The sequence below is a fragment of the Alosa sapidissima genome, chromosome 22, assembly GCF_018492685.1.
Source record: "Alosa sapidissima isolate fAloSap1 chromosome 22, fAloSap1.pri, whole genome shotgun sequence".
NCBI classification, from domain to species: Eukaryota; Metazoa; Chordata; class Actinopteri; order Clupeiformes; family Clupeidae; genus Alosa; species Alosa sapidissima.
The window spans coordinates 15,381,983-15,396,961 of NC_055978.1; the positions used below are offsets into that span (position 1 = coordinate 15,381,983).

The following is a 14,979-nucleotide window of genomic DNA, read 5'->3' on the forward strand; positions in this document are numbered from 1 at the left end:
ACACATTCAGGCTCATTGGATTACAAGTTTATTAATCAATGAGTGAAATTCATTAGCTGTACTGTACGCAAAGCTTTCAACGACTCCGTAATTGTTACCAGGGAGAAGTAGGTGAACTGTGTTTATATCTTCATGTGCTTCTACAGTGCACAGTCACCGGTTGCCAAGCACACTTAAATCTGACCGCACAGGTCATTTGTTCAGCGGCATCGATCACCGCTGCTGTTCGAGTGGCCTCCTTTTACTGTAGCCTCCCCGCTCCCCCGCCTAATTGCAGAGCACAGCATAAGTGTTTACATGCTTCCGGCCCCTATTTGTCTTGTGCGTTTGCCAGGCAACCTCCCACCGGACTCAGGAGAATGGGCAGACAGACAAAGATGATTCATACAGCCCACCCACTAATGTGCAAACATTATGAAAATAGTGAAAAGGAGAAGAATATCAGCAAGAGAGAGAGAGCAATGAATCATCGGTCTGGGTAATGAGGAGAAAGGTGATGTGGCAAATTAGAGTCGCAGATCTCTGCTGGTCTGGCCCCAGCCTGCCTTGGCTGTGTTTAAAAATGCATGACCCCTAAGAGGGACTAATTGGAGGGCTTTTTCATCAGCCCGGAGTGCCACTGGCCTCGCAGGGTTCTTGGTGAACCCGAAGCTGGGGTCACGCTGCGATTCTTCCCTCTTTGCTGGTCACCCGGAGCTTTCCTCATTACTTGGCTGCAAACCACCATTCAATTACATATCTCCAATTGAAGTGAATGAGTGTGTGAAATTAACTTCTATGAGGTAGTATGTTGTTAGGTTACTTGGATTCATTGGGATTCTACTGTTACAGACTAAAACTGAAGTGCTTTGTCTGGCTGTGTTTTTTTTTTTTTTTTAAATGCACAACTTTTACGTAAATTGCATCGATCACCCAGATTGATCAAACGTCCTCCGTGAGATGGATGACACAGTTTTAAATCAGTGTTTGCGTGATAGGCTTTGCAGCTGTCACTCCCGTGTTAGTCACAGCTGTAGATATGGAGCAGCGGAGAGGTCTGTTGCTCCGGGGAGTGGACTCATCGATCAATAAAGGAAAACAATCACAATTTTAAATTGATTTGGAATGACACAGAGACCAGAGCTTCAACCTTTCATTCACACTCCATTTGCACAACAGAGAAATACTCATTCAGTATATTTTGAATCTTTGCATCCACTACCATACATTGAATCCTTTGGTCTTGGAAACCAGACAAAGATTATTTTGGTCTGGCACACGCTTAACAGATGGAGCGGATGGAGCCAAATGATGTCTGCTCCCATATCACAGCCAGAACATTGCAATCACAATATGCATTGAACATGCATTATAAGGGTACTTTGACTTGGCCATATTATGGGAGATTAGTATGGTGTAAAATCGAATATTTCTACTTTCAAACGAATCTCATTTCCCCTTATTATGACTGCTGCTAGCATAGCTAGTTTTTTTTTCTGTCAACAATTCCCGGGACACTGAAAGACCGGGCTGCACCAAACTTGGTGGGCATGTAGCCCCACAAAGATGACACGGGACCATTGATTTTCGTTTTGATCCGTCACCCACCCGCCACACCGGACCCCCCCCCAAAAGGACGGTAGGTTGTACATTTCTACAACCACGCACACACACACACACACACACACACTCATGTACTGTATGCACACACACACACACACACACAAAACACAAAACACACACGCTCACACTCTCTCTCTCTCACACACACACACACACACACACACACACACGCATGCGCACATGCGCTCACATGCACACACACACAAGCACATGCAGACATGCACGCACATGCACACACAGGCACACACACACACTCTAGTGTCCCATCTAACATCTAGACATGACAAAAGAGACAAGTGACATCCCTGTCCTCATTTAAAAGATTTATGATGGATCTGAAATGCTAATGCATATAGTAACACAGCCAATTTGCCAATTATACTTTTGTAAGTCTGGCTTTCAAAGTCAGCGTTGCCATTGTTTTTTCTAATCTAATTTAATTGAGTGCTTAACAGATCCTGGTATATATTAATGGCTGTTAAAAATAATGTGCTGTAAATGACATTTATTGGCAATGAATAAAATGCTTTACTACAGCACTAGACTCACTAGACTAAATTCCCAGTAGAAGAGCCTCTTCTTACACCCAGGTAGCCATTTCTTTGAACGGGCTCATTTGTTTTCCTCTTTTAAAGCGAAAAGTCTGGGGCGCGTCCAGCGATGGGAGTAGCCCACTTGTCAGACGAGTAATTCTTCACTGCAAGGTCAGAGTAAAAGGGGTTGATTAAGAGTCTGGACGCGTTCCAAGATCTACTGTTGCCCCATTAAAATATCGATGCCATTGACTTAGCCCACTCTTCTGGGTTTCCAGGCATTTTCTCCACAAAGAAATGAGATACACCCCAATTCCATGGGGCTAGGCCTCTGCATAGACATAGACAGGAATTGCTGATGAATCGTGTTATTAAAGTCACACGTCGATATCATGATGAAGATGGTAGGGGGCTATCTATCTATCTATCTATCTATCTATCTATCTATCTATCTATCTATCTATCTATCTATCTATCTATCTATATTTCAATCATTTGTCTAGCACTTCTCATTCTGTCCATGCATTCTCTCCATTCCTTTAAATGGATGTCCATGCATTCTGTCTTTCCTTTAGAGAGTATACCGCTTTAGCGTTCTACTTATTTCAACTATATTGCTCCCTAACTCTCTCTCTCTCTGTCTCTGTACTCTTTGTTTGGAAGGGCAGAGAGATTATTTTGGTCGTGTTATTTGAGGAGGTAATCAATAACACATTGATTCACTGTGTTTTTCTCTCTCTGCCTGTCTCTTTCTGACTTACACACAGATAACTACCCCCTCTCTCAAACAAATATACTCAAACAATACAATTTTTAACATACATTCACTGTGTGTTTCTTAGAAATATCAACCTATTCAACACAGTAAGTTGTATTTTAGTAGTTATAAAAGATGCTATTGTGGAGAGTCGATACACAATTTTCTTTGTCTATCTTGGAATTAGACTCAATCCTCCATAGACTCAATATAGACCTCCATAGACCTCCAATTAGACTCAATCCTCAATCACCCTACCATGCTAGAGAGTGAAGGGGGTTTTGAGTCTAGACAAAAATATTATTATTAACATTTACAAACACTGCAGACCACTCACCATCTCTCTGATGCAAGCATTGTTGATCATTTCACTTAAACTATTACTTCCAAATTGCAGACAGTATAAGTGTATTCCCTAATATAGCTGATTATTATGTCTGGATGTCTCCATAATGGCAAATCACTGACACACACATGCTTACATACACTTGGGAACATTGTGTATTTACAGCTGTTGAAACTTTAGATGCAGTTTAGAGCCTAGGTGTCCTGGTAGAGACTATTTCACTATAGCTGTTGTTAGATAGTAAACAACGACAGTTATCTTCTCCACTGAAACATGTTAAGGGGGCTTGTTTAGCTACCAGCTACAGTATATAGCAAAACTGTAAGCCACAAAGGATGTTTTTGCTTTGAAACCACCAAAAGTTTATTTTCTGCTACAAAGCCCTTAGCAAGAGAGGCCTGCTGTGGATTCTCGTCATCCTTCACCAATAGACAGCTGATAGAGGGGGTCAGTTATCCCTTCTGGCATGAGGCTGCCCCTATGGAGCTGCCAAGCAGGACATTTGATAACCCTTCAGTGTGTACGCAGACGCTGCTGTCCCATCGATCCTCGGACAGGCATCGCTTGGCAGCGCGTGGCTCACATTTCGATTCTGCCAAGTTCTGGCAGAGCGGATCACCATGAACCGGCTTGTTTATGCTTCCACGACTCTGTGCTGTAGAGTGGGGAGAGGTCACATTCTGGGAAGTTGGAGATAACCTACGATCATTTCAGAGCACACAGATAGTAGATAACCCTTGGTCTTGGTCAAAGATAATTAGATAACCTTCAGCCTGGTGCATAATTGGTGGCCATGTAAAAAAGACAGACGGATAGCCCTAGATGTTGTAAATGAGATAGAACAGCCAGGAAAGTGATTGGATACTCTGAGTACACAGTGTAGCTCCTCTTGTCTCTCTCAGGTCTTTGATCTACGTCAGCCTCTGGACGGCTGTCCAAAAAGGGTGTGCCCTGGTGCCCGCATGGAATGGCTGAGAGGTGAGAGGGGTACCGTAGCATGCTGGCGTCACATGTTTGGCATGTTTGGCCTGGCCGAGGTGTGGTTGGTGGTGATGGAGGTGGGAGTGATGGTGGCTAGGGATAGCGCTCTCATTACCAGGCACAGGAAATGAAGGGGGGGATTATCACGCACCAGCAGGCCGAACTGCGCAGGTGGAAGAGGACCATTAAGCAGGATGCATGAATCCCTTTGCACACACACACACAAACACACACACACACATACAGTACATACTCAAACACACACGCATACGCACACACACACACACATCACTACCACACCTCCAACCCTGCTTGGCTAAGCAGACACAGAGAAAGATTGAAGAGAGAGAAGAGATAAAGGTGTTGACACAGGATAAAGCAGGTAAAAAGGTAGAAAGGTAGAATGAAAAGCTATAGAGAAAGTTGCACAAGAGTACAGTAAATGCTGAGAGAGAGAGAATTGAGAGAGAGAGAGAGAGAGAGAGAGAGAGAAAGAGAGAGAGATAGTGAAAGCGAAACACAGACAGTGAGTGTGATAGTCCCTGTTACACCCAAATGTATTACATAGCTGAGGTTCAAATCCAGAGTCCAGAGAGTTACTAACTCTGAAGTTCATTTGGTGTGCTGTCACTGCCAGAACCATGCCAGATGTGGACCAGACGTGGGCCAGTAGTGAGCCGTATCCTTCCATACACCCTGATGCTGGGTGAGCACCCCCACGAGTTACCCTCCACTCAATCACAGCCCCCAGAGCTTTCAGGCTATTTCCCTTGAGCAAACACAAATGTCCCCCTGCTCAGTCAGGCCTGAATGTTCAGTCAACACAAGGCGCAGGTACACACACACATGCATCCTCTGAAGCTCATTCATTTTCTTTTCATTAAGCTCTCAGTACATACTGTGCTTTTGAAGCTCTATTTTCGTCAAGCCAGGGGTTTTTTTTTAATTTATTTTTTCTTTTTTTTTAGAGGAGCTCTTTCTCTCTCAGACAGCGAGGTTGTGTCTGTCTGCTGCTGGAGTGAGCGAGCGAAGCGAAGCGAGAATGAGAGTGGGAGTGAGATTACCGGTGATTAGTCTTCTGTAATGATCATGTTCTCTCTGGCCATCACCCATCACTCTCATTGCCCCCTATGTTTTAATATCCTGTCCAGGAGCCATTAGCGGAGAGAGGATAATGACTTCCTTGCTTGCTTGCTTGTTTGCTTTTTGCCCACATTGCTTGATCAAACCGGTGTTGACAAAAGCATTTTTAGAAATGTGTATGGAGGTGGGGGATTGGGTGGGGTGGGGTGGGGTGGTGTGTGTCAGTCTAGAAACTTTCATGGCCTTTTAGCAAGTCTTTGTTTAATAACCTTGACGGTTTTTGCTCAACAATCCTGAGTGACAGTTTTTCTACAATTCCTAGGGTCATATATCGTTTTGATGACAGTTCTCACCCGTTAAGAAGTCCTTGAGGAGCACCTTTCCCACCGGTAAAGGGTTCTTTTAAGTGCAAGAGACAAGTGCTGTGTTATTTCCTTATGACAGCAGACAGAACAGCAGAGCAAACAGACCGTCCTGTCCAGAGCCAAGGACGTGTCAGCTGCTGAGGCCTGGGCAGTGTGTTCTCCGGTGCTGTTACGAGGAACAGACACACCTATAAATACAGCGCTCCACTCGGAATGACCAGCACCTCATAATTACTTATGAGGGGGGGGGGGGGCAAGGAGACAGCGAGTGCTGAGGAGAGCTGGAGAGGAGAGGAGAGGAGAGGAGAAGAGAGAAGAGAGGAGAGAGGAGAGAGGAGAGGAGAGGAGAGGGAGAGAAGAGGAGAGGAGAGGAGAAGAGAGGGAGAGAAGAGGAGAGGAGAGGAGAGGAGAGGAGAGGAGAGAAGAGAAGAGAGGAGAAGAGAGGAGAGAGGGAGAGAAGAGGAGAGGAGAAGAGAGGGAGAGAAGAGAGAGAGAGCAGGGGAAACAGTGAGAGGATAACAGGAGAGGAGTGGAGAAGAGAAGGAGAAAGGGAAACAATGGGAGGAGAACAAGAGAAAAGATAAGTGAGGAACGGAGATTCATCTTTTAGAGCTCAGGTTTCATTGTGTGTCTGCAAATCCTATAGGACTTGAACTGCCCAAATATTTCAATGTTGTATATAAATAGATAGATATTGATTTCCAGAGCAGTAATTGCCAGAATAAAATTATTTTATTTGTTGTATTATACGCCTCCGCGAGTCTGGTCTCAGAGGCAGAGGCAGCCTGACATTTTGTTATAAATAAGCACTCTGATCTCTCTCCCCTATTGAGAGAGTGGTGGCAATCACAAGTGAGGATTTTCCATAGCCTTCATCTCTCCACCCCCCACCCAGCACCACACACACACACACACACACACACACACACACACACACACACACACACACACACACACACATGCAGCGCAGCAGAACGCTTCGTCCAAATCACCCGTTTTTGCCGCAAGCCATGGTGACAGCGCCGTTCTGCCACACTTGCTCTCAGATGCCACCCCACCCACCAACCAGTATCTCCCCCCCACCCCCACCGCCACTCTCTTACCCCTCCACTGTCTCCATCCATGATTTATTCAGAGGCTTCGTGGTGGGCAGGCTCCCTGCAGTGGCAGATGCGTCCGTGGCGAGGCTCTGGGCACACGGCTTAATGCCACGCCACTCTAATGTGCACAGGAAGACCAAGAGATTGTTTTGTTTTTTATTGCACAGCATTAAGAATGGGATGGAGACAATGACAGGTGTGTGTGTGTAAGTGTGTGTGTTTGTGTGTGTGCGTGTGTGTGTATGCGCCTCCATCTCTTTGTGTCTGGGAGAGGCCAGTGGGAAAGAAAAACACATTCCCTTTCAACAGGACCTGACACATACACATACTGAAATGTGCTAGTGATGGTACATTACTGAAATTGTCATTTTACAATGATGATATAGCCAGGTGTTGTAATGGTCTAAAAGCTTAAGAAGAGATTTTCTGTGATGTGTTTTGATGACACCTAAAATAGCATGCAATTGTGAGACCTTGCAATGGAAGGACATGAATATATGGACAATGCATATGGTCTTCATGTTTTGTATAGTATACCACATGAAAGGATGAACTGAGAGAGAACAATCCGTTTTAGTTTTGCTGGAATTTATGTTATGGTTCAACCTACAAAAATGTACTATTTAATACAAATGTATGTGTTGCACACTGGTAAAGGACAGAATTATTGTACATAAGGCTTTTCTCTATGTGTGTATCACATGGAAATGACGGTAAAATAACTTGATACTGAAACACCTTCAATATCCACCATCTTGCTAAGTCTGAGTGCTTCAGTGCTTGAATTGCAATGAAGTCCTTTTTGGGCATCATGCTTTTGATGGCCTCAGGATGAATAATGTTTAGATAAGTAACTTGGCTGATGTCATAAGTGGCATTGCCCTTCTTTATAGCCTAAAGCTGCGTGTTTAATGGAGAAATGTTGATTCTCTCTCAGCTTTTATAGTGGCGCATTTTGTAGAGGCGCATTGAATGCCACGGATGTGATTCTCTCCTCTCTTTTCTGAAAATAGCGAAAGCAACCCCTAGGCTGTTCCGCTACAAATCCGTATGACAGCAGTCACAGTATTTCACGGAATCTGCCAGAAATAGCCGCACTGTGCATTTTCGCTCAGGATACAGGAGGATGGAAGGTAGAAGGGTGTGTGTGTATGTGTGTGTGTGTGTGTGTGTGTGGGGGGGGGGGGGGGTGGAGAGGGTTGGATGGGCATGAAAGCGAGGCTTCTGTATGCCCGCCAAGCTGAATGTCACATGACCAGTTTGCCATGGGCCATGCTTTGTCACGGCTATGGCTGTAATGGAATCTGAGAGGTTTGTGAAAGAGTGGAAGAGAGATGGAGACACAAAATGGAAAGAGAGAGAGAGAGAGAGATCACGGAGAAGAGCCAAAGCACAGAGACAGAGAGAGCGAGAGATGAAGGGGAAGAGCAAGCGAGAGAGAGAGAGAGAAAGAGAAAGATAGAGAGAGAGAAAGTGTGTGTGAGAAAGAGATGGAGAGAGAGAGAGAGAGAGAGAGAAAAAGAGAGAGTGGGGTTGACCGTCACCTCCGGTGGCTCCTTAGGTGTTTCAGTGGTTGTGTAACCTCACAGATGGTGCACGGGAGCGTTTGTGGTCTGCATGTGTCTCCTGCTCCTGCTGCAGGGACATAGCAAGCCACATCTGCGGTTTGTGTGTGTGTGTGTGTGTGTGTGTGTGTGTGTGTGCAGAGTGCATGTTGATGTATTCCTATGTGTGTCATGTACAACTTCCCTGCATGAATATATTTAACAGAAGAAGACAAACTGTTTACTAGCGTGCCTGTGTGCGCAAGTGTCTCTACGTTTTGCACATGTCTGTGTACGTGTTGATGTTCGCTTCTATTAATTTGTATGCATACTATATGTGCAAGAGTAACGTGTGTATATGTGTGTGCGTATATGTGTGTATGTCTCTCTATGTATGTATTTATCTAATCTGTGTGTAAAATTTGCATTAGACAGTTTCCGTGTGCACAGATGCACGTGTGTCTATTTTCTGAGAATGTGTTTTTGTCCTCATCATTGAGAGGATGCAGAGCCTCGTGACTCTTGGTTGTTGTTCTCGGGTCTCTCACAGCCCCGATGGTCGACTCCTGTCTTGAATTATTCAGCCAGACGGGGACTGGATTACAGCATAGAATCAATGGGCATCGACCAAGATCCACGCATTCCAACCGTCTGCCAACCCATGTGTCTTGCCGGGGGTGGGGGTTGGGGTGGTGGGCGGGTGCAGTATGGTGGGGGGTGCTGGAGGAGGTAAAATGGTGGAGGTCATGTTCAGTGAAAGGACACAATTTGTGCCCTTCAGTGATCCGATGCTGTCGTTTCTTAAGTTCTCCTACGCAGAGAAGCGTTTTGTGTTGGGTGGTGCTGGAAGCTGCCAGTGCCAACGCAAGGCTGTGGAAATGTTGCAGCTAGATCTGATTCATTCATGTTTCATTCATTAAGGCGTTCTTTTGTTCAATATGAACATATTTTTAGTTTGTGCTACTTCTCTTTGCAACCTGTATTTGTCAGTTGGAGAGTGAGAGAGAAAGAGAGGGAGAGAGAGAGAGAGGGAGTGGAAGAAGAGTTAGTCAATGAGATGGAGAAACGAGAAGATGGTGGAAGAAAAAGATTCACAAAAGCAACTAGTCATTCTATTAATATTTTGAAAATCCTTCTACTTTCTGATTGGTGGAAAGAACAGTATTATGCAGATAGAGAAAGAGAATATCGGAATGACAGGGAGGGAGTTAGAGATAGAGAGAGATGAATGGATAGATAGAAAGAGAAAATGAAAGTGCCTCTGGAGGTGTGCAGAGCTGAATTAATGGCCTGTCTAATCCTGGTTATGTGGGAGGAGGCTGCAGTGGCTTTGGATGTGGAGCCGATGGGGAGATTAAAGCGAGTTCTTGAAGGAGCACTCAGCTTGCCTCTCCGGGACCTTTCTCATAAACGCGCCGGATCAGCGCCGCGCCCACGCAAAACTTCAGGAGGAGCTACAGAAGCATGCGCACCCCCCTTCACACACACACACACACACACACACACACACACACACACATACACACACATACTTCCTCTCAGCGTCAACACATCTCGGCGTTTGGCATCAACGTTCATGTGGGGTTCTGCAGGTGTGACGGGGGTGCTGTGCTCCACTAGGTGGCGACAGCGAGCCACGTGAAGGCGGTTGAGTTGAGAGACGGGGGTCGGGTCAGGGAGATCCCACACCAGCGCTGGGTGCAGGGAGGAGGAGGAGGAGGGGGAGGAGGAGGAGGAGGAAGAGGAGGAGGGAACGGGGGATTCGTAAGAGCACATCTCTGCCGGTGTCAGCCTCCAGGAAAGCTAATAGAAAGCTGCTGCTCCTGTGGCAACAGTGCATACTGCATGCGCAGATAAGCTCCCCCCCCCCCCCCCCCCCCCCCCAACATACACACACACACACACACACACACACACACACACAGACACACACACACGCACGCACGCACGCACGCACGCACACACACACACACACACACACACACACACACACACACACACACACAGACACACACACACTACACACACACGCACGCACGCACACACACACACACACACACACACGCACGCACGCGTGCACGCACGCACGCACGCACGCACGCACGCACACACACACACGCACACACACAAACACACACACTGGGTTTTCATGAGGATGAGGTGCATGACTCACTGCTTCCAGCGGCTCCCGGACTAGAGCAGAATAATGGTACAGTTGCACGGACACGTGCTGGACCCATAGATATGTTCTCAGAGACAAAAACAAACCCAGACTAACATGCATGTACGCACACGTCACTGTGTGCGTCACCTGCCAACATTTTAAATATTATCCCTGTTAATGTGTCATATGACACAAATTCATCTTCTTTAGTTATCTTTGTTACTAGAGTCCGTCTCAGTTTGACAGCTTACGCAAGGACAGAGCGAGCTGACTCTATCTCTGGCTCAGTCCCTGAATCTCTCGGCTGCACAGAGATAGCATGACTGTCTTAAGAGAAGAGGGCCACGAATGCCAAAGACTGGACTTTGGACTTAACTGGACTTCCCTCGCGCCGGTGCAGGAGCAGAGAGAGAGGAACATACTTTCACTCAGTAATCAGCTCAGTCATATATAACATAAGCCTGTAAAGCATAAAATCAATAACTGATATATAAATCATAAAACAGAAAATCAATGAAAATCAATCCCATTAGGGCCCGTGTCTACCAATGACATTTTTTGCGCTGATAGCGCCCTCAACCTCATTTTCAGAGCGCTTAGGTTAAGTGTTTATTGTTGCTAGGTTACAGTCATCGAGAGAAAAGTGACATTGACGAGCCCAGCAAAAGTTCAACAGATTTGAACTTTCAGCGTTCTGAGTGCTGCGGAAAAACCACTGAACTTCATAGGATTTGTATAGAAAATAGCCGCCGTCGGCGCATAAAACTCAATTGGTGGACACAGGCCCTTATCGCTGACCTTTGTTATCACTCTTCCTGTCCCATCTCTTTGTCTCTTCTTCCCTTTCTTCACTTCTCCTCTCTTTCTTTCCTTCTTTCTCTTCTCCTTCCCTTCTCTGTCACTCTAGCTACATTACTCTGTGTCTGGTGTGGATCGGTGACCAGAGGCGATGGCCTCTGAGGCCACAGTGCAGTGACAACAGTGTGTCAGATGCAGAGGCCAGGGGACATTTGGGGCTTTGAATAGGTGGCCTGGGCTAACCTTAGCCATGGCGGCTATACAGCTGATTGAGAGCATACTATGTGGTCTTAAAGCAGTGCAACCGAGCTTTAGCGGGTCCAGGCCCCAGCGTAGCAGTCTGAGATTAGATGTGAGACGCTTTGTTTTGGTTGTGTTCCCAGGTTGGAAGGAGAGGTGCTTCTTTAGTGAAAAGGAGAGAAACGAGTGTGACATTTTGTTTGACATTTTAAAAGGCTTAAGTCAGCACAGCTCCCCAGAACCACAACACAGCCTGTGGCCAGAACAATAAGGCTGTCACGTAAGGACAGCACTCTCTCGCTTTCTCTCTTCTCCTCTCTCTTTCACAGTCTCTCACCTGCTTTCTCTCTCTCTTTCCATCTCTCTCCATCTCTCTCTCCATCTCTCTCTCTCTCTCTCTCTTGTGTGCGTGCATGGATGTGTTTATCTGACTAAGAGCATTCAGAATTAAAAACCCTGTGATCCTTTTGTTAACCACCCCCGTTATGAGCATCTGCCATCTTTAATTCATAGAGTGCATCCCTTTCCCTCCCAGCGAACACCTGACTGCATCGTTTACTCCAGGAGAAACCCTCTGTGTGCCACTATGAATTATACACACGGGCAGTCAGGGTCAGGTCTCTCCCTCTCTCTCTATACTGTATATATAGACATGCATGGATTAGACACACTGACTGGGTTTACACTGCTTTTGATAGTTTGTCTGTATCCAGTTTGTTTAGACCATCTTGTTACACCTTCCAAAACAAGCGACTCGTGTCTGATTGGCATATTTACACCTGAAGTTGAAGGATGACCCTTGAAACAACCAACATGTGCATCCACAAATTTAGGAGGCGCTTTTGCGATAACCGTGGTTACGCATGAGGTAGTAAATAAACACCACCTCAAAAGCTAAAAGACAATGTTGCCATTCAAAATAAAAGTCCCACAATCCGTTAATGCACAGATGAACAGATGCAAGAGAAAAGAGATGAGCTTTGTGTACAGTGATGATGTCACTTTAAAACCCTTTGGCGATAGGCATAATAAACTAATAAATATTATTAATAAAATAATTCATGTCCCGTTTATACAAGGATAACAGCACAAGGTCCCGTGACCTTTAGTGTTATTATGGCTATATGGATTAATGAATGGATGAACAAATAAGCAAATGGATAGCTGTGAATGGGACGGGGTAAACAGCCAAAGAGGATGCATGAATGGAGCTGAAATAGCCCAGGCGTGCATGCTCACTCTCATCCACTGAGCACGTGCGGCTCATCTGAGCCCAATCAGAGGCGACTGGGGAAAGCCCGCGGCCAGCTCCGCTGCGCACTCTCTCACGCTATAGGCTGCTGTCATGCCAGTGCGTGTGCTGTTCCATCTCCGTATGTGTTTATATATCATAAACCCCCGGCTGGCTCGCCACAGTCTCCTCACGTGTGCCTCCCGTGCCGCTCACGTTTTCTCATCGAGCGGTCTTTGCGTGACCCGCCAGAGGGGGGCATACCCCCTGCCCCTGCACCCCCTGCCGACTGCCCACCCCCCCCCCTCCTCCCGCCTGGCTCCCTCGACTGTCTGAATCCAAACATGTCAGCGGCGATCAGTCGAGCCGGGTCACTCATCTGGAAGCCGCCCCATTCTTACTTCTGCGCCTACGACGCTACGACGGGCTTAACAGAGTCATTTGAGGCTGCGGGCAGGCTGGCTGGCTGGCTATGAGTTTGGAGGTGAAGGGCTTAAAAAGTGCCTGTGCCCACCCGCCCTCTTCCCCATAATCAGCTTGTTATAAAAGCCATTCACAAAGTGGTCATGAAGCCCAGATAAACAAAGTGAGTCATGACAAGTCAATGTTGTGCTGGCCCTTAGTGTTAAACACTGATGGGACCTGATAGTGTAATGCCATGGCTCATTATGTACCATAGGGTCTCTCTCTCTCTCTCTCTCTCTCTCTCTCTCTCTCTCTCTCTCTCTCTCTGTGTGTGTGTGTGTGTGTGTGTGTGTGTGTGTGTGTCGGGAATTCTCCTTTTCCTTTTTCTAGTTGAAGGGTGCTCTGTGCTCTGTAAACACATTGACCTATCAGAGCATTCTCAGTTGTCAAAGCCCAGTGGGTGTCTTCGGCTGCTCCACTCTACCCTTTCTTTCACCGAAAGAGACGCCGCTCTGTAGTTCTCCATTCATCTTCTCAATTGCTTGATCCTTCATACTTTCCTTTTCTCTCACCATATATTTTTCTCTTTGCACTTTGCAGTCTCTTTCTATCGCTCATTTTTCTGTCTATCACCCTCTCTCTATTTCCTCTCTCCATCTCTCTCTCCCTCTCAGGAAGGGCGATTGCACTAAATTGGATTTCCCCTAATGCGGCAGTCGCTGGCAGTGGTGTCGGCCGCCCTGCTGTCATCCAATTAGGGCTGATTCTGCTGGCCTGCCTGAAAGACTCTTAAAAGCTAATTGAGGCTTTGGTTATGTGGGGTCGACTATTATGGGCCTGGGGTCCTTGTTGCTCAGGGTCTCCCAGTGATGGCTTACTGTAAAAGCCCCTGCTGAATGTAAGGCAGGGCTTGGCCAAGCTTCCTCCAAAAACACTGACCATGCAGGAAAGTGCTCAGACCTGGTCAGGTTACAGGGGACAAGGCAACAATCATTTGATGCAGAAACTAAACCATTTTTTACTCACTTTGTGAGTGTGTGTGAGTGTGTGTGAGTGTGTGTGTGTGTGTGTGTGTGTGTGTGTGTGTGTGTGTGTGTGTGTGTGTGTGTGTGTGTGTGTGTGTGTGAGTGTGTGTTTGTGTGTGTGTGTGTTTGTGTGTGTGTGTATGTACATACATGCAAGTGTGTCTATGTGTTCATGGAAATATGTTTGCAGTGTTGATGCAAGTACTGCAGATCTGTGCACACTGCAAAGTACATACAACAAATGCATACAAAACAATAGTAATGCTAAGTGATGGAAATATATGGGCAAATCCTTCTGTGTGTAGGAGTATCTATGAGTGAATATTTTATTATTTGAATGAATATATTATTTACATATATTTACATTATCTCCTTTTCCCTAGTTATGCTATGCCCATATTAGGAACATCCTTCCTGTACCCCCTGCGGAAAGACAAAATGAAGCTGACCTGAATGTGGTTCAGAAGGTCAAGTGACCACACAGCAGAGGGGGGTGGAGGGGGGTCTGCGGTCAAGTGCCACTGGCATAAGTGCGGTCAGCAAAGCCCATTAGCATGTGTGAGACATTAGGCTAATGATATTAGCATCCATGTCCTGGTGACAACAGGGCTGAGGCAGGAGTTATGGCTCTACTTAGACCCTCATTCAACACGGAACAACTCACTGAACAGTTTTTTATTTTTTTTATTTAATGTATGTATACATTAATGTAATCTACTGGTCAATTGTAAGATACCCAGATACCCAGCCTGCTGCGCCACAGCGCCCGTACCATATACGGGTCCGAGTGCCCACGGGGACCCAG

General features: G+C 46.2%; 1 protein-coding gene across 2 annotated transcripts in view; it reads left to right on the plus strand.

Annotated features, from left to right (window-relative positions):
* Positions 1-14,979, plus strand: part of ptprr (protein tyrosine phosphatase receptor type R) — a 61,476-nt gene that overhangs the window by 16,377 nt on the left and 30,120 nt on the right. The window lies entirely within an intron of this gene.